The sequence below is a fragment of the Arvicola amphibius genome, chromosome 1, assembly GCF_903992535.2.
Source record: "Arvicola amphibius chromosome 1, mArvAmp1.2, whole genome shotgun sequence".
NCBI classification, from domain to species: Eukaryota; Metazoa; Chordata; class Mammalia; order Rodentia; family Cricetidae; genus Arvicola; species Arvicola amphibius.
Genome location: NC_052047.1, coordinates 17,148,203 through 17,171,640, shown reverse-complemented (window position 1 = coordinate 17,171,640; position 23,438 = coordinate 17,148,203).

The following is a 23,438-nucleotide window of genomic DNA, read 5'->3' as shown; positions in this document are numbered from 1 at the left end:
AGAGAGAGACAGAGAGAGAGAGAGAGAGAGAGAGATGCATGCTATAGCACAGGTGTGGAGGTCAGATAACAACTTGCAAGCAGCCATTCTTTCCTTACACAGCATAAGGCCCAGGGATTGAACCTGGATGTCTGGCTGAGCAGGATGTGCCTTCACTCACTAAGCCATCTCACCGGTCAATACCTGAATGTCATACGTGAGATCTACGGCAATGGCCCAGGAAGCAATATAGACTTAATATTTAGTGTAATTTGGGATATACAGTTCACCTGTGGGCAGAGGTCACAGTCCATGATTTGACACTAAGAACTGCCACACTCAGATGACACCGGACTATTTGAACTACAATGCTGGGACCAGAGAAGATCTAAGTCAGAGTGTTGCAATCCAGAGGAATACACAAAGGGACTCTTGTGGTCATTAAATACACATATTTATATAAAAGTCCAGAGGATGCCCCAGAGCACAAGTATACTGCAGGCAAGCACAGCTACAAGCACAGCTAATCACAAAATTCCAGGACTTGATGGAGACTCCACAATGCAAAAGTAGTCCCACACACAACACACCTTAAAAGTTTGTGACCATATACATACATACACACACACACACACACACACACGCACAGTACACTACACTAGATTGCTTTAGGATTTCAGAATGTCATATTCTTCTGTCTATTTTTTGAATAATCAGAGTTTTAACATATAACATAGGTTTTTCCTTAAAGAAATAGTACTAAGCAATGACTAGTCAGCAACTTACTTGTGGTACAAGCGTGTGGACCTGAGTTCAGTTTCCAAAACCTATAAAAGCCAGGCAAGATGGTAGCAACTTTTAATCTAAGCACTAGAATGGCAGAAATGGAAAGATCCCTGGATCCACCCCATTCATTAGCTTCCTGAGACTCTAGTTTCATGGTGCAGGTATTGGCAGGAGTCATGTTTATTGCCACAATTCTATAGAGTTTCGAGGTCCCTGCCACCACCAAAAAGCATGCTGCTGGCTATTCATAAACATCGGTTAAGTGCTTTGTGGTGGAGTTTCTTAAAAAGGTTACAAGGTTTTTGCAGCTAAAGCTAAGTCAGGAAGCCTCTCTTAAATGAGACGTGCTTGCCTCTATCAAACAGAGCCCACCTGAGAAAATGCTGCTACTAAGAAAGCATGCTTAACTCTGTTCTTTTGTGTCTAGAATTTCCCAACCTCTCTCAGGTCTTATGTGGATCTAGTTTTCCACGTTAGTACCATTTGTTGACAGAAGATTCGGTCCAGCCTGGACCCATAGCTGTTCAGTCTCAAAGAAAAATACAGAGGCCTACATTAATTATAAACTGGTTGGCCTATTAGCTCAGGCTTATTGTTGACTAATTCTTACATCTTAAATTAGCCCATAAGTCTCATCTGTGTTAGCCATGTGGCTTGGTACCTTTTATCAGCGAGGCACTCTCATCTTGCTTCCTCTGTGTCTGGATGACGACTGCAGACTGAGCCTTTCCTCTTCCCAGAATTCTCCTGTTCTGGTCACCCCACCTATAATTCCTACCTGGCTCCTGACCAATCAGCATTTTATTAAAGAAATACAAGTGACAGATCTTTACAGGGTACAAGACCATTGTCCTCTAGCACAGTAAAATTTAACTTCGTTAATTAAAAAAAATCACAAACTATGTACAAGGTACCATACCTATTACTGTCACTATATAAATAATAATTTAATTTTAAAAAGCAGCCATTAATTATGTGATACATACTATCTATGCCAATCAACATTCTATTTATTTATGTTTTTATTTATGGACTGTGAGGGAGACCCATGTACAGCAGTGAGCATCTAAGATTAGGCACAAACCACACTCAAACACTGTTTTCACAGAGAGATCCTTTCAAAACAGGGAAGAAAAGTTCAAGTGGCTGCTTTCTGACTCAGGCATAAAACCACAGCAAATTAATTTTTAGGTATAACTTTTAAAAAGAGAAGAACAGAAGTCTGTGCTAGAATGGACTAGGATGAGGTAGTAAAGGAGGTGGGGGACTGGTAATAAGGGGAAGGGAACAAGGGAAAAGAGGAAGGGATATTTATCCTGGAGGGGCCTCTGGTTAGAAATGAGACAGATGTGGCACATAGGCAAACAGAAGTTTATAAAGGTAAAGGGGAAAACCCCATGCTAAAATGAGGTGTTTAATTTTAATTGAGCATGTTAATTAGGTGAGCCAAAGGGGACTTCTGATTGCTGGATTTCAATACTTCGATAGCTGGACCTTGATGATCAGCCCTGATAGGAGGAAGTAGCCAAATCTACCAAAGGTATAGACCTTGGTGGTTAGCTTTTGGAATTACAATCTAAAGGTTTTTATTAAGGCAGAAGGAATGGGAGAGAAGGGCAAGGTCTTCCAGAGCCACATGCTCAAATGGGCTATGCCCCTTCACACTGCATATTATTTTGTTTTTAGGAAATAGTGGAGATGAAATAAATTTCCACAAAGTGTATTGATACCCGAGTCCATATAGTATTGCTCAAAAGTTCATATTCCTTAGCAGTCACATAATCCAATGTAACAGAACAAGCGTTTTTGCCGAAATAATCCTAAACATGTCACATATCTACTCAGTTTTCAAAAGGGCACCAAGCACACACCATAAGGAAAGAACTCTCTCTTCACATATCTTCCTGGGAGAACTGGAGGTGTGCACAAAGAAATGAAAGTGAGCTTTGCTTACACATCACTTACCAAAGTCAGCACAGAATGAACAAAGGCTAAGTCCACAAAATTTCTGAAACAATGCCCAGAGGGAAAACTCCTTAGCGTTGACCTTGGTTTTTGTTTTGTTTTTTTTGGGGGGTGGCATTTCTCCAAAGATCTGACTACCACAGCATGAAACTGAAACGTAAAACTCCAGTAGTTTTAAGTAGTTGTAAGAGCTTACTTTGTAAGAGATAGACAATTCACGTTTTCCTGATTTGACATCACAAATACGAACCAATCACGGAAGTCAATTAAAAATGAAAAAACGACTACAGATTTGCAGGAAATAACCATCAATCAGATAAGAGGAAGATACAAAACTGACACAGAAAACTTGGTATCAGAAAAAAAAAATGATTAATTACCCAGTAAGAAATGGGAAAATTGTGTAACTAGATGTTACCCCAATGACATAAAAGTAATTAATATCCCTAATCATCGTGGAAATAAAACTTAAGACCCAATAAGAAAGAACCTCCACATGGGGGGGGGGGGGAGAGCTGTCATAAGACCTACCAAAGCCCGTCTTGGTGAATCCATTTTTATTGGGGTTAGTTATAGGAATATGGGTGAGGGGTTATTTACAGGAGCAGAAATTATTTAAAGACAGTTGTATCACTGAGGCCTACCTTAGCATGGGTAACAGCTCACAAAAGCTAGGAACCTGTATCACACTGCACGACCTTCCGGCAGCTTAACAAGTTGGGGGAGTAGGAGGGGTGATTCTGGTCATTTCAGAGACTTCCTGGAGCTGTTTTGAGTTGTTTGCTTTCTGTCTTAGGGATCTTCATTGCAGGAGAATGCTTCAATCTCTCCTATACAACACTCCATGAGGATTTCTTTAGCATATGTGTGTATGGAGTGTGTGTGTGTGTGTGTGTTTATATATATGAGAATATACAAATTTGTTTGGTATGTGTACATGCCAGTGGAGGTCAGAACTTGATAATTGGTGTCTTCTTTGATTGATATACACTTTATACGTTGAGGAAAATGGCCAGTTCAGCTAGACTAGGTACACTTTATGCATTGAAGCAAGTGGCCAGTTCAGCTTGTCTATAGATGCCTTTCCTGTATCTCAAGCCTCAGGCCATCATCCCGTCTTCTAATACTGCCAGGAAAAGCATCACTCATGACTTTTGAAAACAGCACAACTAGTAACTGACACACCTGCTGTCCAGTAGTTGAAATTCCTTCTATATAGTTAGTCATGACTGATAGAAATAATGCAAATGATGTGGGATATCCCTCTGTATGCTATGAATATGTGTAACTACCATTAGTCAATAAATAAATTACTTTGGCCTATGGCAGGGCAGAATATAGCTAGGTAGGAAATCCAAGCAGTGATACAGAAAGAAAGAAGGTGGAATCAGGAGATATGGCAGCAGCTACCAGAAGAGTAAGATACCAGAGAGCATTACCAGTAAGTCACAGAGCATAAGGTGATACAGAAATTATTAGAAATGGGTTAATTTATATATAAGAGTTAACCAGTAAGAAGCCTGAGCCATAGGCCAAACAATTGTAATTAATAGTAAGCCACCAAATGATCATTTTATAAGTGGCTGAGGGGATCAGTGGGTGGAAGAGAAACCAGTCTAATACTGCCAGGAAAAGCATCACTCATGACTTTTGAAAACAGCACAACTAGTAACTGACACACCTGCTGTCCAGTAGTTGAAATTCCTTCTATATAGTTAGTCATGACTGATAGAAATAATGCAAATGATGTGGGATATCCCTCTGTATGCTATGAATATGTGTAACTACCATTAGTCAATAAATAAATTACTTTGGCCTATGGCAGGGCAGAATATAGCTAGGTAGGAAATCCAAGCAGTGATACAGAAAGAAAGAAGGTGGAATCAGGAGATATGGCAGCAGCTACCAGAAGAGTAAGGTACCAGAGAGCATTACCAGTAAGTCACAGAGCATAAGGTGATACAGAAATTATTAGAAATGGGTTAATTTATATATAAGAGTTAACCAGTAAGAAGCCTGAGCCATAGGCCAAACAATTGTAATTAATAGTAAGCCACCAAATGATCATTTTATAAGTGGCTGAGGGGATCAGTGGGTGGAAGAGAAACCAGTCCCACGGGACCAGACAGGACAGAGAAAAGACTTCCAGCTACATGCATCTTCTGAAGATACCATGGCAGCTACTTCCACAGGAAACACCACAGCCACCATCGTGAATTTTAGGAAGAGAGGTGAGCCACGTAGATGTTCCTGAAACCATGACAACTACTCAAGGAGTGACTACTTCTATACTTAGTACTGGGACAAATAACATTTTCTGCCCATAATGTCACCACTGCCACTCCTACATCTTTTCATGTTGAGCCTGAACATTATATTACTGACATCAAAGAGCATATCTATATCACCCTGAGATTACAATTCAACCTCTGAATATGATGCAAAACTTGTAGAAAATTTCACCACATTTCTGGAATCATGGACTCTGTTATTTCTTTCTCTCAAATGCCACTATTGCTAAACAGAATGTTCCAGAATGTACAACTGATAATAGCACTCAGAAATTACACATTGTACTTGACATTGTACCAAATAATATGGATTTGTATTATAAACTCAAACCCCAATAGCAGACAAATTTTCTCTTCTCTTAGAACTTATATTGTAATGCAGGTCCAGAAGATTATAAAAGTCAGATAAGTACAGGCATAGATTTCTATTTGTACCATATTGCCATCACATTTCAAAAATTCTTATCCTTGTTTGGCTCATTCTTATATATTTAAGGAATTTTCATAAACTGAAAATATTGTTCATGAATATTTATAACATTTTCTTTAATTTCAGGCTGATTGAATATACTAAATTGATATATTCACTTCAGCATACATCATAATCAGTTATGATCCCTCTGCTAATTGCTATATTATTTGTGAGACAAAAGAGAGAAAACAAATGAAATTTATGACCTAAGAGAGTTCAAAAAGAAGTGGAAAACATGATATGTGCTTCCTAGAACTGATGAACCAACACAGAAAACAGTCTTATAGATTGAGAAGCCAGGGCAATATTTAGCAAGAAAAGTGTTGTGAAAAGGGCAATATTTGAAGAACAAATGGAATTTTCACTTTCTACACTTCGTGGTTTGAACCACACAATTAGTTGCCTAATTTGCATTCCACTTTAATAACTAAATAATATTTTCTCCAGTCAGTCCTGAGAAAGTCCTAAGTGCAAGTGCTCCCTCTTTAGGCGATTTTGAGCATAAAGATGACTACCTAGCTCTGAGGTTTGAATTGTTGTGAAGGCTTCAGACTGCCATGCTTGGCATTCATCCCATACTTAAGAAGTTACTTTACAGAGGATTCAACACAGAAGTAAGAGGAGAAAAATCACAGTGACATTATAAATAATAATGATAATCATGGTAAGATGACAGGGAAGAAAATGGAACATACATAGAATATTGACTTAACACAATGAGAAATTAGAAACAATATGATAACTAATCAATGGATAGACTATCACTAAAATTATTTTTATAAACTTAATGTGTACAATAGTTGAATACCTAAGTAAAATTTTAAGTGTGAAAAACATCCATAATCATAATTAAATGTGAATGCAACTAACCTATTCCACTTTAAGGAAATATCAAGTTTATATACAATAGGTAGTTTTTACATATTTTAATAGTTTGTTTTCTAATTTTCTATCACAATCATGAAGTTCTATAAAAAACAGGTGAGCCAACATGTAATAAATTCATTGCTTAATAAAATCTATCATGGAAAATAGCTATAAACAGACCCCTCAAGTGAGTTTTAAAAAACAGTCCATGCATTTTCAATAATGTTCTACCTGTTACAATAATAACCATGCCCACTAACAGTGGGTTAAGTTAGTTAAGTACTGCAATAAAGCATTTAAGCCATGTTGAGCCCATTTATTTTTAATCTCTAGACCAGAGCATTTCTTGAAAACATATTATGGTTCTTTTGCTTGTTTCTGCCCTATCAAGGCTCATATCAATAATGTGATGGTTTTAGATTCAATTACTTCATGACCTACATTTTTATCCTCCATTTATGATTATATATTATATATTATACATAATATATATGTGCATTATAATGTTATATATAGAATCACAATTATATGATTATATAACTATATAGTTATATTATCATAAATAACTATATAATAATACTTATGTTATCATATATAACTATATAATAATTATACATAATCACCATATCTATATATATATACATAGTATGTATATGTTTCAGAGTAAGAGTCACATTTTCCAAAGGAATAATGTTATTATTCACATTTTCAATAAAGAATTCAGCACCAATGAACCTAAAACTAAAGCCAGAATAGACAAGTTCAGTGTTTATGATTGCTCTACCAGAGGCCCAAGTTCAGTGCACAGCACCTACATTGCATGCCACCTACACAGCTGCCAGGAACACTGCCTCTGGGGGTCCAAGACCCTACCCTGTCTTCCCTGAGCACCCACACATGCATGTTCATGTCCCCACAAACACACACAAGTACACAAAATTAAAACAAAATAAAACTGAATCTACTTTTAAGTAATAAATGGCAATCATAAAATATTTTTTGAGAAATTCAGTTAATTGGATAACATTCAGGAAATTAGGAAAAATTCAGTAAAGAATAACTACCAATAAATAAAGAAGAAATGGATTTGTATTAGGTAGGCAAGATGAATGTTCATAGAGTCTGGAAATGACAAACCATTTTTAATGTTGGATGTAAATTATTAACTAGCAAAGGTGTCAGTCTACAAACTTGCAGATATTGATAACAGTCTTCAAAACAAATTGTTCTATTTTTCCATATTATCTGAAAACTGAGACTTTGTCGGGTGTACTTTTAGCTTATTTAAAATAAAAAAATGCTTACTTATTAGAGATACTCAGTATCAATTATTTATCCAAAATTTAAAAAAGTCAAAACAAAACTATTAAACAAATCTAATTATGCCATAGAGGTTTATAAAAAATACCATATACAATACTCTTATGTTAACTCAAAAGTCCTTTATCTTTGCTTTCATGCCTTACTCAAACTCACCTGAGCATTTCTGACATTTGATAAGTATTTCTCAGAAACTCAAGATGCTTCCCTCAGAAGGCTGTTAAACTAAACACTATTTTTTTCTGATGTCATAGAACAAGGAACCGTTCATCCCTTCTTGGCAACGTCCCCTTATCTAACAAAGCAATGATTTCAAATGTCACGGCGGGGCAAATAGAGACCATTGTGATTAAGTGAGTGGAAAACTTCTGGTAAGAAAACAAATCACGGAGCGAGTCGAACCAATGTGACATGCTGAAGTACTCGTGGCCTTTCTGGTTTGAAACTGATGACCTCAAATCTCATGAAGAGGTGGCATTATGTATTGTTGTGTTACTGGCACATCTATTTTATCCCTGACAATCCAACTTAAGCCAGTAATGAAGTTCATGATTGAAGTATGAAGGCCCTTTAAGGAGTCCACAGAAAACAAAACAGCCCCCAAAATAATTGCTAAATGTCTGTAATAAAAATGGTAAATGAAATTTACCATACAAATCAGTTAAGGTAAATAGTTAATTCCTTTCGATACATAAATGAGCTAGCCTTTAAGTTGTTAATCACTTTTACAAACTACTTAATATACTGCATGTATTAATGTCTTTCTCAAATGAAACTAATAATATCCCAGTTCTCGACTGAGACACTGCTATCCACTTTTTAAATATAAGAGTAAATGAAGTCAAACAGCGACAAAGTAGCGGGACTTAAACACAGGTTTAATTCCTAGAAAACAGTTTCTTGTGTCGCAATTTTCTTATTGTGATAAATTTTCAAAAACAGTGATAAATGCTTACATATTCACTTCCTCAAGACACATTCTTCATTATCTGCCTTGGCTTGGGACTAAAAATATATTTACATACCAAAATGGTAAATGATGTTGAATATAATTTTAATCATAAAAAGGAAGCTTCATATAATGTTTTTATTCCCAAATCTCTAAAGCAAGAGCAACTAATTCTGATATTCAATTTCAAATAATAAGAATGATGTTTTTTAATTTTTCTAATTAAAACTATTGTAAATGTTTCTATTTAAGCATTAGACAAATTTTATTTTTTTGATAATCTCATATAGAGTATCAATTCTATGAAAATTTAAGAAAATGAAATGAATCAAAAATAGAGTTCATTAACATGCTAAAACTATAGGATATGTTATAAGAATTACTTTTCAATAAGTGTGGTTACTAAATGATACTTTTCATTAATAAGATTTTTCAGAAAAGAGCAAAGACATACCAATCACAAAGCTATTTTAACAGTAGCAAAAAAACAGTCATTTCTACTATGGACAATGTAAAGATTCACATGGACAATGACTGCAAAGGGAAATTCTTTTCTTCCAGAAACACCTGCTTACTTCCTCTGTTACTACCTTTCTCAGGTCAGCCTGGAGCAATCCCAGACACACACTTGCTTTCCTCCACCCTAGGCTTTCTCTGATCATAGAAAAGTGGAATATATAAGAGCTCAATTCACTTATTAAGTTGGAGAGTCATTTGTATATAAACCACACACACACACACACACACACACACACACACACACACACGGCATCTGGATACTTGAGCACACTGTTCCATGACAGACAACAGAGAAATGTCCTCTAATCTAGTGCCTATCAAATTCTGCTGCTGGGAAATGTGTGGAGTAAGACGGAGGTTGGTACCAGTATATTTAGTTCATTTTTTATTTATTTATTTATTTTTTGTTTTTTGAGACAGGGTTTCTCTGCAGCTTTAGAGCCTTTCCTGGAGCTAGCTTTGTAGACCAGGTTGGTCTCGAACTCACAGAGATCCGCCTGTCTCTGCCTCCCGAGTGCTGGGATTAAAGGCGTGCGCCACCACCGCCTGGCTATTTAGTTCATTCTTATCATTATTAAGAACAATTAATAGGTTTCCACCCAGCCCATCAAGGTGCAAATAAATTATTCAAGTAGGTTCCAGAACCAGATTATTTGCTTTGCTGAGTCTGGACCCTCAGTTTTAAGCACTATATTTTGTATTTTAACATTTTTGAGAGACTTGTTAAATAATTTAGGGGGTTTTTGTCTTAATTATACATGATCCACTAGCATAATATTTTTGAGACAGAGCCCCTCTGTAGACAGCCGTAGCTATCCTGGAGCTCACTATGTAACTAGAGTGACGTGAAAAGCACAGAGCTCCACGTGCCTCTACCTCCCGAGTGCTGGAATTAAAATCTATAGATTCAATTAGCCTCCCACTATAATCAACAATGTCACTGAGATATTCTACTCTTTTAATTTTTTTTCTCATTTTTTTATTAAAGATTTCCATCTCCTCCCCCTTCCCTCCCCTCCCTTTCACCCATACCCCCCTCCCTCCCTCTCCAGGTCAAAGAGCCATCAGGGTTCCCTTCACTATGTTAAGTCCAAGGTCCTCCCAACTCCCCCTAAGTCCACTTTGGAGCACCGGACTGAACTCTTTTAATTTTTTACCTCTTCTTTCTTTTTTTTTTCCTCATTTTTTTATTAAAGATTTCCATCTCCTTCCCTCCTCCTCCCCCTTCCCTCCCCTACCTCCCACCCATACCCCCACTCCCTCCCTCTCCAAGCCAAAGAGCCATCAGGGTTCCCTTCACTATGTTAAGTCCAAGGTCCTCCCAGCTCCCCCTAAGTCCAGGAAGGTGAGCAACCAAACTGACAAGGCTCACAGTGAGCCCGTCCATGCTGTATAGTTCACGTTCATTGCCGTTGTCCTTGGTTTCTCAGTCCTCCTCCACCGTCAGCCACATTCAGAGAGTCCGGTTTGGTCCCCTGTTCCATCAGTCCCATTCCAACTGGGCTTGGTGGTCTCCCGTTAGATCTGTCCCACCGTCTCAATGGGTAAACGCACTCCTCACGGTCCTGACTTCCTTGCTCATGATCTCCCTCCTTTTGCTCTGTGAGGAGTACCTCTTCTTTCTTATTTCATAGAAAATTTATTTTCACATTTTAGACCTAGTGTAAGAATTTTAATCAATAGAATTAAATAAATACTTGCTTTAAAAATAGATTAGTCACAATTAACTTCTAAAGAAGCTACTTTTGATTACATTAGACTATTGTCAAATATTATCTTTCACATTCACAGACCCAAGTACCTTGTTATAAAAGCCTCATTGCTACTCTGCTTACTCTGTCATATGCACAGTGTAAACACCTGTACTCAATTCACAATGCAAATAGCAATAAGCAACCAAAAGTCTCACATACAGCAAGAAAAGTTCACCACCTCAATCTTATTTTGAAAATAAATCCAAGTTTAATTTTTTCCAAAGTACATTTTAAAAATTTGCTGAATTATTTATTTTTAGCCTATTACTCTAAATTTTCTATTTAATTGCAAAACTTGCAAAATCTCCTTAAAAGTTCTTTTGATTATTAGAATCTTATTTATTCAAAGATGGCAATAGCCACAATAATATTAGATATCATCTTATGTAGCTACTTAAAAAGGATAACATGATAATTGTGCAGGCGCTATACTCAAGAACAGCTTTCTTTAGTCTTTAGAGGCAGCAGTCACATCAGACTGCATCAGACAGCAGAAAAGACAACCATCAGTTGACTAAGCCAAAACTTCACCAGCACCAAGTTTTCTCTATCCTCTCAGCTCAGTGGAAGTCCTGTTTGCCTCGTCACTCTAAATACTGACAAACGGCTTTCTCTTCCCTTCTGAGCATCCAACATTAAAGCCTGTGTCTGCCAGATCCATGTCATACTTCGCTATACAAAGACAACTGCTCATCTGCTAATCACAGCTGAGAGATGACATCAGTGCTTCAATTATCCCACAGCCAGCATCTGCAATCTAGGCAAAGAAAGGCTACAGGGTCGTTGGCACCGAACTTACCCATTCCTATTGACAAATGGCAGTCTATCAAATGTGCAGGTTTTTATAAATCACACTCAAAGAAAACAAAGCTTCTGACAAGACCCACGGGCATCCAGCTGATGCCATCCTGGGTTAGCACCACCATCCCTGGCCCTTTCAAGTCTTTTCAGCAGTGTTGTGTTCAAAGTAAATCCCCTGGCATTGGCCATAACTAAATCAATGGCTACTGCAGCTTGGGATTCTAATGCTATAACCAAGGCACCAGAAACAGTATCACCAATAATTGCCAACACGATTCTAGTGACAAGGGCACTAATTCAACGGTAAAGGCTCTATCCTCAGAGTCTGTTTCTACTGTACCTGCAGTAGAATCTGTGCACCAAAGAACTGCTACCTAGTCAAATGCAGGGACTAGCTCTCCATGCTCCTAACCTCTGCTTCTACCACCTCTGATTTTAACACAGAGGACATAGAAACTGGCCTTCACTCTGTCTTTCCATTTGGCTTTATGCTTTGCTAAACTGTCCAAGTCACTATGAACCTCTGCTTCAAGCAGTCGATGGGTTTCCTAATCTACTTCTCCATATTTCCCAAACTTTCTTGCAAGCCTGTTCCAAAGGCCTAAAACTTGTGTAGCATGTTGAGCACAGAACTACAGGAGACTAAGGCATGCTGAGAGCAGGAAAAATAGTCTTCCCCAGGGAAAATAATTGGCTACCCAATGTCAAATGAAAGAATACTTACAAGTAACACTATACAAACTAAGCAGTTTAAATTAAGGAAGATAGACAGACAGACGGACGGACGGACGGACGGACGGACGGACGGACAGACAGACAGACAGACAGACAGATAGATAGATAGATAGATAGATATTAATATAATAATAATTAATTGATTAATTAAAAGGCCATGAAGTTTAATAAGCAAGGAGGGGTACATGGAAGGAGTTGGGGGAAGAAGAGAAGGGAGAGAAATGTTGTAATTATATTGTAATCTCAAAACTAAAAAATTACTTTTTTTTTTTTTTTTGGTTTTTCGAGACCTTAAAATGTTGAGAGGGCACTAAGCAGGAGTTCCTAAGTGCTTTAGTCTTTAACAGATTGTCATTCAAATACAGTGAAAAACACAGCCACAGAACTGGAGCTGCACATTTTTGAGAATTACCTAGAAATTACAGGTCTCACATTTGCTGCATCTGAATGACTCCCGGCTTCTTGGCAGGTGACAGCTAGAGCCTAGGAAAAGTGGTGGGGAAAGAGAGAAGGTGAAAGAATGGACAATGGACTCTTGATTACAAAGAAGCAAGAAGTTCCGATGGGCTCCCGTGAAGGAGCAAGCACAGCAACAGACGAGCACAATAAGTCCACAAATAATCCTACAGCAGAAATAAAGAGTGTGGGTGTTTCCAAGATAAAAGCCTGGTTCTAGCTCGATGATAGAATAATGGCATACCATGTTCAAGGCCCTGGCTTCAGTCTCGAAAACCTACAAAAGGAAAAACAAGCAGGATAAATTAAGAGGTAATTAGGTTTAACCTGATCTAAACCTTGTATAATATATAGGTGTATCAGATGTCGCCTGGGACCAAATTGATATATATAGTTCTTATAGTAACAGGTCTATTTTCTATTCTCATCACTGGACACATTATGAAAAATAAAGATCATGGTAAAATAATAGATGATTTTTATTTTGCTAAATGTAAATTTTAGACCTCAGGATAAAATTTAATAGACAATAATAAAGAATCTAAATAATTCTCATATCTACAGTCCAAATATTGTGTTTTAGTACTTCAGGAAAAAAACTGAGAAATTTACATATTTAAATTCTGATATATTTACTAATTCTGTATCAAATGACATATTAGAAACAGCCAGAAGAATTTTTGGCTTAAATCTCAGAAATATTATATTCTAAAGATTGATTGTAGCATAATGGTGAGTTCAGAATGATGAGCTGAGAGACAAGATTATCAGATAACAGAGAAAGCAAAAGGGATTTTTTTTTTTAGTTAGGAATTTAATCCGTGCTGGTTTTGAATAAAAATATTTTCTAGTATTTTGTATCTGTTTATGTAGTGATATAAATGAAATATGTCTAGTTATTTGACACATTTTTTATTCTTCAACTGACTCTAAACCAACAAATTCTTTTCTATCTCTAAATTGCTTATCTGCTTTCAAAGTTCATCTAAAATTGTAGGTTCAAGTTCTCCAACCATTTTCATTCCTTCTTCGACAATACATGTCATATCTTTGTTTTTCCTTTGAACTCTCTGCTATTCGGTTATTTTCAAGAGCCTGTGTTTCTGAACATGGTATTAGGGTACAGATGGGCAAGTTGTTCTGAATTGTTCTTCTCTGGTTACCAGATAGGAAGAATATATCAGCAATGCTCCTATTTTTAAAGCAATATGATAGAAGTACAATTAATGAAATACCAAACTATACAACAATAGGAATATTTGAAGATGTTTAATTTTTCATATAATCTTGACTGATCTTAGATTTTTAGTTAGTATTTTTCCAAAGTCCTTAGCTTCCATCCTCATTTCTCCTATTCCAATGTTCAATCAAAATAAGAACCATACACCTAAAATAATATTGATTTTATAAAAGATAAAGTCCTAGTAAGTGTAAGAGATGAAAGAAGTAAATCTCATTAAGAGCTAAATCAGTGGACCAGTTATAATTATATGTAATTTTTTCACTTTAAAGTGCTTACCTCAATTCTCAGAAAAAAACAACATGGTATTTTTTTTACACATGCTTTATTATGATATTGATTATCAAGCTCATATCCAGTGATTCAAGGACAGCCAAACTCTGTCTTCCAATTTACATGGTTCTTGGAAGAAAAGATAGTTGGAGAAATTTTATCCAAGAGAAATAGCTGAAAGAAAGCACACACACTTGCTTTGCAAAGTGGAAATGTCCTTGTTTGCATCCTGCTCTTCTGCCTCCCCATCAGATTCATAGCCACCCAATGCAGGAACAGAGTCCTGTTTCTTACCTAATCCCTAATGGAGAATCCAATAAATATCTTCAGGAAAAATTAAAAATCCAATAAATAATTATTTAATAAACATTGAATAACTAAGAGATGTCCTTCTAAGTCTAATAATGATGAAGTTTAAAGCTATGTTTAAAATATATAAATATAATAAGCTACTAGGAAAATTGAATGTTCAAATAAACAAAATTTTAAAGTAACAATTATATTACTGGTATTTAATTTAAAAACATATTTCCATAGCTACTTTCTTTTGGTTTTGATAACTTACTCAGGTAAGTTATACCAGGGTGATAAGAAAAACATTATTTACAAATGGGTTTACGCTATATAATAGTAACCCAGTAGATGTTAGGGCCAGGACAAAGCTTTCTGACTCCAGAATTCATGTTCTTTTTATTAATATAATTTGTCTTATAAAAGCCATTATACTATTTCTTAGCTGCAGATAATAATCACCTATATTTATCATATACACAGGAACGGCAACTGAACAATGATTCAGAAAGCACATTAGAATCTACTTAATGTTTACTCTTAAAGTTTGGGGGAACTGTAAGTCCTAAGAGTTAGTATAAGGAAATGGTTGGGGGTACAATGGGATAGATGGATCTCATAAATTTCTCTAACATAGACATTTTGAATTTAAAAGCTTAAAAGTATTTTTGTTCCAATAGAGAAAAGACTCCAGATTCCTAGGATACTATTGCTAGCACTGATCTCTCTATTTATATTCCACTTCAGAAAACGGGGGAGGGGGGGACCTATAAATGTAATTGATAAAATTTCAAAATGTTTGGAATCTTTAACTACATATAAATTTTTTAGGGCAATAAGAAATTAAACTACAGTTTTCAAAATTGAAGGATGAACGTAAAAACCTTTGTGCTAATTTGTGATGTTTCCTAATAATCAGGCTTTATTCTTATTACCTCCAACACAAACAAAGATAAGAGTGTTAGTGGTGTTTCTAGAAGAAAAAAAGTAAAACAACAAGGACTTCAGTACTAAACTGAAGTAATGGACACACACGCATTATTTTTTCCTAGACTCTCCTGGGAAGCACAACCAATAGAGGGAAGGTAGGAGGGACATAGAGACAGCAGGCTTGCTTTATTAGAGGGAAACTCTGATAGGTAGTTCTTTATCTGCAGACATCTCATCTTAGAAGCTCTGGGTCAACTAAAAGCAAACTACGGAGGTGCTGCACCAAGGTAATGATATGGACAGTTCTAGTTCTTCTAGAACACCAATGCAGAATATGTTTTCCTTAGCCAGTATCTATTTTTAATCAAGATGAAGTTGGGGACATTAATGAGTTCAACTCCAGACAGTTTTAATTAAAGGTATAATGGCACAATCAAATGTCTACAAACTAATCATGATCAATTAGAAGCTCTTTAAACCCATCCACATGAGTTTATGCTGGGGTATTGTCATAGAGAACATTCCCCAGGACTCTAATGAGAAGAGAAAGAAAATCCATGAAAGAAGCTAATTATTTTTAAAATACATAAAGTCAGAATGAGGAATTGAGGCACTACTGCTGAGTACTAGGGAAAATTTCCTCCTTTAATATTCTCTTTGACAATAAACATAATTAGCTAACTTTTTTGAGTCTGCTCCAATATGTAGGCAAAGCCTTATTGAAGTGATTGTGACAAAATTCCTAAAAGAGTTAGAGGGGAAAAAAATCACAAACACACACACATGCAAAACACACGGTGAGTTGTAGTGAATATTAGTGTTTAAGATTACAAAATGTTTCGAAAGCCACTTGTCAATGTTAATTTTCATTTTTGTTTACAGGATAAACATCAGTGGGACTCAACAAAAACTTAAATAGAAAACAAGAAAAATCAGATCTGTATTTTATATTGTATTACATATATTAATTGCACAAAATAATAGGATTTGACATGACATTTTTATACATTTATGTGTATGTGATGTACTTTGATCATGTCCCTCCATTACTTTCTCTTATTATTCCTTCTGCCCCCACTGGTCTACTTCCTATTCCAAAGAATTTCTCTTATATTTTCATGTGATTTATTTCAATCCAAATTTCTCTTGTGAGTGAAAACTTTTTATCTTTTTGAATCTGACTTACTTAATGTGTTACTCTCTAATTCCATCATTTCCTACAAATGGCATAAGTTCATTCTTCTTCTTTGTTATAGATACCTGCTGTGTATCTATATCACATTTTCTTTAACTAAGTTGGCATTTAGGCTGATTCCATAACAGAATAGTGTCTCTAGTAAGGACTGTGCAGGTATATCTATTACATGCTAACTCTGGTCGAAAAGCAGTATAGCTGAACCATATTGATAGGAATGTAAATTAGATCAGCCACTACAAAAATCACTATGAAGATTGCTCAAAAAATTAAAATCAACTGTCCATTGCATAAGATTTATCACATCAATCATGGCAGTTGAAATCAGGATTCTGGATGAATTAAGAAACAGTTTTGTTAATCACGAGACTAAAGAGGTCACTGGAATAAAAGGACATTGTATTGTTTTTCCTGACACTTCTGTCTATCATAATAGTGCCTAGTAAATGTTAGGTAACCAAATTATTCGTTACCACATGAGTTAAAAACAAAAAATATTGTACATCTAATAAATTGAAGGCATGAAGACATTGTTTTGTAGGGAAAAGCAGCAGGAGGTGGACTAGCTTAGTTCAGAACCAGACTGAAGCTTCAAGTGTTTCAGAGACTTTCTGGTGATGTTTCATATAGTTCATCTGCTTACATTGAAAGCAGGGATGCTGAGGGGCCAACAACTGTGCTCACAAGCCTCACACTGTGTCTGCGCTAAAGCTACTCCAGGATAGACATAGAAACAGACTGCTTTCATTTTCCATTTTCTGTTTTCCACCCACTAAATACTGATACTAACTCTTCTGCACATACATTCAAGTAATCTGGAACTGTGGAGAGAGACACTGTAGTACTGTGTCCTTTCTATCATACTCCTGTCTAGTGTCAGGAAAAACTGAGTTCTCAGGAACTAGACTGGCATAAGTCAGAAATAGATTTGATTACTCAACACCTTTAAATGTAAATTGTTTTACATTCAGCAGGAATTTTCAAAAAATATTGTATAATAATATTTTATAAAAATGTTTTCAGGAAATCACATAGTAGATCTGGTAGAAAAAAAATTGTTGAGGAGAAGAGCAAAAGACCAAATAACATAAAATAATTTCTTAATTTCATTAATCTGTCCTGGCATAATATATGGTATATTATGTCACAAACCACACATAGAGGAGCTAAGTTCAAAAAGCTGAACTCAGAGGTTAATAGCACATTAGAATAGAGTTACCCTTGAGCTCATTGAAAAGTATAGCGGTACCTTTAAGAGATACGTGTGAAGTAAACTCAACAGTTATTTGTAGACTTTTTGTCTCATTTTGCTTTTTATGTGTGAAACAATCTCAACAGTTATTTGTAGACTTTTTGTCTCATTTTGCTTTTGTTTTTGCTTTGTCTTATTGATTTTTTTCTCATATTTTGGTACCTATTTTGGTGTTTCTGTGGGATTTTGTATGTATTTCTTGTTTCTTGTTTAATTTTTTTTATTCTTTTGGTTGTTGTTTGAATGAAGGAAAAAGAACAAAAAGGTTGTATACATAGAAAAGTGAGAATCTGAGAAGAATTGGGAAAGGAGAAAAATATATTGCATTAAAAATATTTTAATAAAAGAACCATATGTATAATCAAATTCCAAAACTACCTTTATAACACAACCCAAAGAGAAAATATTACTTTGTTCTTTAAAATGTCTTTTCTTTATTGTCTCAATGGGCAGTTAGTTTAACATCATCCTCTCGTTATCAAGCACTTAGCAAGTCATTTTTCTGGTTTTCTTTACTAAGGTAATAAAAGGACAGAATGAAGGCTTCAGTCTTACAAGGACTCATTTTGACCTTCGCCATTTGCTTCCAGGTAAGCTTCAAGCCCATGGAAAACCAAAAGAACTGCCAAAAACTAAAGACTATGTAACATTATGGTTGAGCTAGAAGAGAGTTCAGAGTATTGTGGTTTGAAGCCAGGATAGACAAAAACAAGATAAAAAAGGAACAGAAATGGATTTTTTACAACTTTCATGGGAATAAGTCTATCTGAAATCACATGGTTGTGTTCTCCTGCAATCCAAGACAGTGGGAGAAGTACAAGTTTGAGACATGCCTGAAAAAAATAAATAAATGAAAACTTGGAATTTGGAAGAGCCAAATAAAGGGAGATGTAGAAAGAAAATAAAGAAGTTAAGAGCGATAGAAAAGCAGACTATTGTAAAAGGAGAATATGGTATGAGAAAAGTTCCTAATGAACCTAGAGGATATGGAACTAAATTTACAAAGAAAGTAACAAGGCTTCCTTCCCAAATGTCCATGCCCTGCTCCTGAGTGGCCAGGCCCAGCCACCACGGCCAGGTGAAGAAAGTTCCCTTCTGAAGTGAAAAGCAGAGGAGAGGATACCCAGCTCTAACCTGAGTGTATCATTGGAACCTGCTATTTGCATCCTGAGGATCAAAAGATGCAGTGTTCTCCCGTTTAATTACCGTCATTTAGGAAAAGGAAGACAGTCCCTTCAGGCAACGTCTACACTTGACAAGAAGCATTGATGATTAAAGTCTAAGATAAATATAAACTCACACTTTCGTTCTACTCTTTTGGAACATGGACCTGTAAAACTAGATTTCGATACGCTTTCTGAGTGAAACTTTTTGAATTTTATGCCTCTTTTTGTTCACCTGGTATTCTTTCCTAGGGTTAAAAGAAACCTTTCTGTCCACCTGGTTTAATTATAAAATATTCATTTATTCGTTATGTTTCCGTTTGGACAGAGGATGCTGTATCTGCCATTTTTAGAATTAGAGTTGCTCTTCACATGTTGTCAGTCTTGTGCAACTAGGATTTACTGCAAAAGTAATTGTCTCCTTTTTCCCAGCATGCTTTATAAAATTCTTTTCATAGCAATCAATACTCCCAGAGAAAGCTGTTATAAGAAGTAGAATTTGAATGATTAGGTTTTGTTTGGGGGGGTATTTTTCCTTTTACTTGAAAATAATTTTCCTCGCATATTCTATCCTGATTAAGCTTTCCCCTCCTAATCTCCCTACTCCCTCCTACCTCTGCTCTCATCTGAATCCAAGGCCTTTATCTTTTACACTAGAAAACAAACAGCCTTCTAAGGGTTAACAGCACATCAGAATAGGAAAAAAAAAAAACAAGCAGAAGGAAAAGAGCTTAGAAAAAGGCACAAGAGACAGGCAGAGATGCAGAGACCGACTCATTCATACCCGCAGAAATCTCATAACAATGCTAAACTGGAAGCCATAATATAAATGCAAAAGAACATGTAGAGTGAAACAGAGGAAAATGTTTGCATAAATTAAATTAAAAAGCTAGCTAATTCAGGCTCTGTGAGTTCTTATGGATGCCAATCCTGTTGTGTCTAGAAGGCCTTGTTTCCTTGGTGCCCTGCATCTACTCTTTTACAGTCTTTCCACCTCCTCTTCTGCAAGAATCCCTGAGCCAAGCCCTGAGGGGAGGGATTTGTTGGAGACATCCTGTTTAAGGCTGAGTGTCCCAAGGTCTCTACCTCTCTGTATAATGTATGGCTGTGGGTCTCTGTATTTCTTCCCATCTGCTGCAGGAGGAAGTTTCTCTGATACTGGCTGAAGAAGGCACTGATCTATAAGTATTGCAGAATGTCATTAGGTATCATTTTATTGCTACATTCTTTTAGAACAGTAGTATTTGCTTTTTCCCTAGGATAATAGGCTATCTAATCTCAGATTTTTAGTCACCCAAGCCACTTTGGGGATGGGTTCCATCTCATAAGGATTACTTCTTAAGTCAAATCAGTTATTGGTTGGTTACTCCCACAAGTTTTGTGGCACTATCATGCTAACATATCTTGCAGGTAGGATACTATTGTAGATCGCAAAGTCTTGTAGCTGGGTTACTGTTTCTGTTTCTCTTTTGGTAGCATATGGGCTACCTTCCTATACCAAAGAAAGCAGAACATAGGGGTGATGGCTCTATGTAGGCACTAGCTCAACTTCCCTTTCAACGAGTTGTGTAGCTGTTGTCTTCAGCAATGAGGCTTTACCATCAGTTTGTGGAGAGCAAAAGACTAGGTTGACACACACCATATTTGTCTTTCGGGTCTGGTATACTTCACTTAGGATGACTAATTTAATCCATTTACTTATGAATTTTATGATTTCATTTTTTAATGGCTAAATTATAACTCACTGTGTAAATATACTACAGTTGCATTACAGATTGCTTCTTCTGTTGAGGGAAATCAAGGTTGTTTCTAATTTCTGGCTATTATGAATAGAGCAGCAATAAACATGTCTCTGTGGGAGAATAAAGCATCCTGTGGTGATATGTCCATAGTGGTATAGCTTGATGTTCATGTATATCAATTCTCATCTTCTTGAGGAACTGCTGCATTAATTTCCATAGTGGCTGTACAAGTGTGCAGTCTAACAGCAATGGATGAATGTTTTCTTGACTCCACATCCTCCTCAGCATGAGCTGTCATTTGTGTTATTGCTCATATATTCTTATGGGTGTAAGATGAAAGCTCAAAGTTCTTTGCTTCTGCTTCTACCTAACCGAAGGTTGTCTAGCAATGCCATTTCTCCCAACATTCTCTACAAAGCAAGTCTGGAGCAAGCTTCATGAAAAATATCAGGGAAATGGCTAACCATATCCAGTTCACTGTATCACTGTATAGAAACTTATATCCCAGGAAAACCTCTGTTTAGTACTGTGGCAACATGGGGAAGGGTAAAAACAGAAATCATTATTCTAACACTTCTAATTATACACTCGTTGGTTTCTGTGGACCACTCAAATGTGTTGAGCTTGTCTTAGAAGTCTTCATAAAGATTTTCTGAACTACTGGCAGTTGCCATTTGACCTCTATAAGAAGAGTGGGTGAGCAGTAAAGCCTGGCATCCCTGTTCTATCGTGTTACTCTATGTGTATCATTATTATATTTCAGACCATTTCAAGGTCAAAAAGCCATACTTCCTCCTAAGCAAAAGAATAGATCAATTCCTGAAACAAGAACTGAAATACAGGAATAGATGATTCATTTTTTCATTTGATATCTTCTCTTTGCTGTAGTTCAGTGAGAGTAAGAAGTCATGGCAACGGGTAACAGAAAAGACAACCAACGTTGGATCCGAGATAGAAAAGGAAACTAACAGTCAGTCTGCCCAAAGCTCCATTTTGAAGGCATCACGAAGCGGATCTCCATCCAGACAGCTCCGTAAACAACGTTCACCATTTGCTCAAGACTCTGCCTCACCTGCCAACAGATTCTCCCAAAGGGCTTCAGCATTACCATCTAAGCCCCAAAAGAAAAGACCAAATCTCAAGGAAAATCTGGCACGTGCTACAAAGGCTGTAAAAAATCATCCCCCCAAAAATAAGCCTATAGGATCATTTAAAAGAATGCAGGCCTCATCTCCCCCACAACAGCGATCTGAACCCAGAAAGAATAGACTAACACACAAAAAAGGGCATAGACCTGCTACCATAGATAAGAAAAGACATCTTATGGAGGTTAAATCTAGAGGGTCACTTCTGAAAAGGCAAACTTTGTCCATAATAAATCACAGGTTAGGCAAATTCAAAACCAGACACAAGAAACATAAGAAGAACCAACTCAAAACCCGCGAAGAAATGAAAAGACTACTTTCCTTAGCAGAGAAAATGTGCAATACATCTATCGGAGGAGAATCAACACCTGCTAAAAACAGGTCAACATCACCTAAGCCAACGATTTCCAGTACCAGTGCAAGTGCCACTGCCACTGATAGGTCAAACACAACCCCAGTGATTGCCACGACCCCCATAATGACATCAGCCACTAACTCGACAGCAGAAGTTACAGCTACATATCAAGGGACTGTACCTAGTCCCACATCTTCCATGGACACAATATCTGAGTCCATAACCCATTCAGCCCCTGCCCCCACCAGTGCATCTGATTCTATCACTGAGGACTTAGAAGTTGAAGCAAGCACCGAAGACGATGCCACCACCCCAGACACGGATGCTTCTACCACTCATGGTGCCTCTACAGCTTCAACGACCATAAGTACCACACCACCCACCACTGCTGCCATCACACCTACAGCCACCACCTCCATGCTTACTAGAGCCGAAACCGAGACACATTTCACTACTGTAGGGATTGATGCCACCACCGGTGGTAGCACATTGCTGTCATCCCACACAGCATCAGCAACACCTCTTGCTTCTGCCACTACAGAAAGGCCTGGAACTTCTACCTCTGTTTCTGTTGGTTCTGCCACAACTGCATCACAGGGCACAACAACGGTACCAAGTTCTACTAGTAGTGCATCTCTCACTGCTAGAACTGTTTCCAGTGATACAGGCACATCAGTGGCTACAGCTGTCACTCACACAAACACTGACACTACAACCCAAGCGGGTGTGGGAATCACCAATCAGTAACTGGCACAACTGCTAAAGCTTGAACGCCACAGGGGGGAGGCTTCCCTATGAACCAGAAGAAAAGGAAACCTCTAAACATGCCACAGCCCCAGGCAGAGATCCCACGGCTTCACTCACTGATGCCCCAATTTCTCCAGATGATTCTACAGCATTAGTAATAAGCGTTCCATCTATGGCTAGCATCACATCCATGTAACTCACAGGCACCACA